The sequence below is a fragment of the Carya illinoinensis genome, chromosome 2 (genome assembly GCF_018687715.1).
Source record: "Carya illinoinensis cultivar Pawnee chromosome 2, C.illinoinensisPawnee_v1, whole genome shotgun sequence".
Classification (NCBI taxonomy): Eukaryota; Viridiplantae; Streptophyta; class Magnoliopsida; order Fagales; family Juglandaceae; genus Carya; species Carya illinoinensis.
The window spans coordinates 9,344,471-9,350,000 of record NC_056753.1 but is presented as its reverse complement, the minus strand read 5'-3'; positions in this window follow the sequence as shown (position 1 = coordinate 9,350,000).

Below are 5,530 nucleotides of genomic sequence, written 5' to 3'. Positions count from 1 at the left end.
ATTCCCTGATGAGCAGTTGTTTGCATGTGAGATCAAGCTTCCGTGGTATGCTGATATTGTTAACTACCTAGCTTGTAAAGTTTTACCACCTGATCTTACTTACCATCAACGCAAGAAGTTTTTGCATGATGTGAATTATTATCTTTGGGATGAGCCTTTGTTGTTCAAAAGATGCCCAGATCAAATCATTAGAAGATGTGTGCCAGAAGAAGAGATGCAAGACATCCTCCATCATTGCCATTTATCATCATATGGAGGACACTTTGGAGCCACCCGTACAGCAGCTAAGGTACTTCAAAGTGGGTTCTTTTGGCCTTCTATTTTTCGTGATAGTTACACTTTGGTGAAAACTTGTGACCGGTGCCAATGTATGGGAAATATTTCAAGGCGTCATGAGTTACCACTGAAAGGTATCTTAGAAGTTGAGTTGTTTGATGTTTGGGGAATAGATTTTATGGGGCCTTTTCCTCCTTCTTTTGGTTTTGCTTATATCTTATTAGCAGTTGACTATGTGTCAAAATGGGTGGAATCAATTGCTACAACAACAAATGATGCAAAGGTAGTGCTCAAATTTCTACACAGGAATATATTCACAAGATTTGGCACTCCACGAGCTATTATTAGTGATGAAGGGACTCACTTTTGCAACAAGTTGTTTGTAAATCTTCTTTCTAAATATGGTGTAAAGCACAAGATAGCACTTGCTTACCATCCTCAAACTAATGGCCAAGCTAAAATTTTAAATAGAGAAATCAAGAACATCCTTGAAAAGACGGTCAAAACCAATAGAAAGGATTGGGCGAAGAAGCTTGATGATGCTTTGTGGGCATACCGTACAGCCTTTAAAACACCTATCGGGATGTCTCTATACTGATTAGTGTTTGGAAAGGCATGTCATCTTCCTGTGGAGTTGGAGCATAGAGCTTATTGGGCTGTAAAAAAGTTTAACTTTGATTTGAAGGCAGCAGGTGAAAAGCGACTTCTTCAATTGAATGAGATGGAAGAGTTCCGGAATGATGCATATGAAAATGCAAAGATCTATAAAGAAAGGACGAAGAAGTGGCATGACAAATAGATTCTTAGGCGAGAGTTTGCTCCAGGACAACAAGTTTTACTCTTCAATTCACGACTCAAACTCTTCCCAGGATCCCAGGAAAGTTAAAATCAAGATGGACAGGTCCTTATACAATTCATGAGGTTTTCTCTTTTGGAGCAGTAGATTTGAAGGACAAGACAGGGAATATTTTCAGAGTTAATGGTTAGAGATTGAAGCACTACTATGGAGAACAAATGGAGAGGAACTATGCATTTATTCCTCTTGGAGATCCTAATTGATGATGATTGAAAAGTCTGGCTGTAGATTTTAAAACAAGCGCTTATGGGAGGCAACCCATAGATTTTTCTTTCATTCTTTCATTTATTTTATCATCTTTATTTATTTAGTTTTAATAAATTGGTTTTTGATGCAAGTTTATTTAGCATGAATAAAGAGCTGAAAAAAATTTTAAGCTACGGAAGATTCATCATGAAACTAGGGAAGTTCCTTTTATTTCTTCAATCCTTTTTACTTTTGCATTACAATGAGGACATTGTTTAGTTTAAGTTTGGGGGTGTAAACTCCTATAGTCATTTGATCCTATTGTTTTCTAAGTCTTGGGTTGTTGATGGGTTGTTTGATTATCTTACCAAGCATACATTGGAGTAAGATTGAATTCTCTATGACTCTGAAATTTGTGATTGAAGATGGTTTTGAGAAAAATTTTCAAGAATTTCTTTTATGTCAAGTGGATTTTTGTGGGTACTTTGGTTTAAATCTTTGACCTTGAACATAATTGAGCACATAGTCATTTTTCTCTTATTCCATTTTGTTTATGAAGAGAAGAAGTTGAATTAATTGAAAGAGGGAAGTACGATTTTGCTTTGCTCTAGAATCCATTGATGAGTCCTTGAGGCGAAATCCTAGTTGAGACCAAATATTAAAGAAATGATCTAGGCATTTCTTTGACATAACCAAAAAGCTTTCCCAGTCGTCCTAAATATCATGCCATCATTACATGGTGTGTTTCCATAGTCAACCCCCTTGAGCCTTCATGAGCCTTCATAAGCCTTTATTTATTCTTTGAACTATATAAACCATGCCCGCTCTAAGCCTGAAAAACAATGAATCTACCTTTGATAGTTTGAGAAAATACTTTGGTGGAGAGTACATTTAAAAGAGAAAATTTGTTTCATGATAAACTGTATTATGTTTGCTCTGTTTGATCAAAGAAGAAGAAGAAGAAGAAAGGAAGTTACTAAAAAAAAAAAAAAAAGTCGCTAAGCGGAGTGTGAATTACCTCAGATTTTGTTAAGGGAATTGTTGGTATTGCATCAGTGATTACAGCAATAATAATGCCACAAGTATGAGCATATTGCCAAGAAAGAGCTATGATTTGAATCCTGTGGGTATCTCTTTTAGTGTTCTTTTCACTAAATATCTTTCCAGTTTGCTTTGATTTTCCATATCCAGTTTTTTCTAAACCCTCACCCTGTGGCCTATCATTACAACCTTATTAAAGACCTTTTGATCTCTGATTTTGGTATTGACTACATTAGTGGAGAGGATTTTTGAAAATTGGACTTATGGGTTAAGTTTTAAGAGAATTCTTCTGATTTTGGTTGTTCTACTTTTATCTGAGTTTGCAGGTGGTTTGAGGTTAAATTGACTATATCACACACACACACACTCAAGGTCTTAGCTTTAGGTTGAAGTAAACACCTAACTCTTGCTTGACAAATTGCAAACTTTTTGATTGATTTTCTTGCTATCTTTGATGTTAAAAAAGTAAGATACTAGAGGCGAAATCTAGATTCATAAAAGCTTGGTGAGTGATGATACTTCTCTTTAGGGTCGAGTTGATATTGCCTAAACTATCATTTGCTTTTCTTTTTGTTTGAGGACAAACAAAGTTGTAAGTTTGGGGGTATTTGATGACTTGCAAAAATTTCGTATTGCAGATTTTACAAGTTCGCTTGAGCGGAGGCTTTTGGCCGCTTAAGCGAATTCAGGCAGATTCAAACGCTCGACTGCCGCTTGACAGGGAGCTCGAGCGGGTTGCTGAAAAACAAAGATCGCTCGAGCGGAGACATTGGCTGCTCGAGCGAAATCAGGCAAAGTCAAACGCTTGATGTGCGCTTGATAGGACGCTCGAGTGAAATCAGGCAGAGTCGAATGCTCGATGTGCGCTCGACACCCCGCTCGAGCGAACATCGTATTTTGACAGATCTAGGGTCTTCCGCCGTCAGACGATATAAAAGGGATTTTTCACTCTATGGCTGTACTTTTTGACTGGAGAACACTTTTTGGGACTGAAAAAGACAGCTAGAAGGATTCAATTCATCTATTTTGGAGAGGAAATTCCAATTGTTGCACGTACATTGGAATCATACACGAGCATAGACGGGAGAAAAACATTGAATCATTTCCTTGAGTTTTTGAAGACGAGTTGCGGCTGCGAGGAGTATTTTTCAGTGTTTATTTTCTTCCAATCTTCTCAGAACAATTATGGTGAATTCGTTTATGTTGAATTCCATTTCTAGCATGAGCTAAATTTTATTCATTCTAGGAAAACGATGTAACCTATTTCCGAACTATGCTTGATTGTCTATGCTAATTTAAGGCAATTCTCTCTTTGTTTATCTGATTTATTATGAGTTTATTGCTTCTAATTAACTGGCCATTGATTAGATGATATTTAATCTTGTGATTTGCTATTGAAAGAGGGAATCATAGGGTAGATCTTGAACATTTCAGCATAGGTAAGTATAGAGATTGAAAGACTTGTATGAACCTATGCAGTAATTAAATCATTGGTCTTATTGCTTTCTTGCTTTATTAATTTGCATATTCTTGTGTGAATTGATGAACAAGAATAATTTCTAATTGACTATCGAAAGAGGCTGTTGGATGGATTAGAGATTTGCTAATGAATAAAAAGAATTAAATTAAATTAGCTGGATGAGAAAAACATAGTGAAGAATTAGGTGAAATCGATTTCCTAGAAGTTTTCTTTCCCATTAATTTGATCTTCGAACGTAAGTTTTATTTCTTTTGCATATTTCTCTTGAGTTGATCTTAGTTTAAATTGCAACTACAAAAATCTTATTGATTCCTCTAGATAAAATCGAGATTAGTATAATTTTGGTATTTGGCAAAAGTAAGGTACCATTCCCTGAGGACGATCTTTTCTTATCACTTTATTATAAAACTACGATACTGTGCACTTGCAGTTTTGCACCGATCAGCTACAAATAGAGAAAGAGCTTCGGGCAACTCAATGAGGGATGCCTCTAATGGTTAAGTTAGAAAGAGATAAGCTTCTCTTAATAAAGAATGTACCTAGGAGTCTATTTATAAGGGCTTAGGTGCTCTATATGATATGACCCATTCAGGGTCATGATTCTAGGTGCTCAATATGGTATGATTGTTGACCGTTTCTTTAGAAATTGGTTAAGAGAAAGAGTCTCCAGCTCCCCTTCATCTCAAGAGCTTTGAAGTGGTCCACTCCACGTTTGAAATCGTTCTAAACTGCCTCCATGATAATCTACGAACGTGGGACACGTATTGCCAAAACTTGATGGAAACTTTGGCTATAAATACCATCGTTTGGTCCCCCAAACTTACTCAACTTAATTCCATTAGTCTTACACCATCTAAAGTGGGTTTAGTAGAGTCTTGAAGTATCAAAACAAGGAAGAAAACAATGAGAAATAGAGAATAACGTCAATGGCTGGAGGTATGCTTTAATTATATATTTTGGTTTTTACGATTCATTTTACTTGTTTATTCCGCATTATGAATCGTTCTAGAGCTTTCAATGATCCCTTTAGGAGAATGACTCTGTTGCTAATAGTGTCCTTCTGGTGTGTATGTCTGGTTCAGATTTATCTCCATGAATCTCAATCTTAGATGGATTTGCAACCAACGTCCAGCTCCCACATATTGCACCGTAAGCCGTTTTGTATCCACCCAACTCCACGGGAAGCCACTCATAGTGCTTGCTCACTAGAAGAACAGGGCTAGTGCTCCACCCATAGACGTGGCTATTGCCTCTCGGTAAGCCACGGTCACTCCTCCATTTCTCCATCTTTCTTTATTTTCTTTCTCTTGGTAACCTTTCGCTCTCGCTCTAATGGTGCTGATAACTCTCTCTCTCTCTCAGCTTCACCACCACTCACTAAGGTCACCCTTGCCGACTTTGGTTTGATTGTGTAGAACGACAGTCGCGCGCCCTCATCTTCTCCACAGTGCCTCTGCATCTTTATAAGCCTCTGCCGCTACCCAAGTTTATTTATTCCTCTCGTATGATTGCCTTAAAAGGCAATTTTTATACCTCTGTAACCCTTGTGCAAGAGACTTGCTTATTAAATTACCTTTATGCCCTTTTATTATGAAAGCACTAGCTAATTATGTTTCTTGGATGGGTTTCATATGGGCTGCAAGTTTTTCTTTTGACTTGGACGCATGTGGGCTTATATTTTTAAGTTGGAT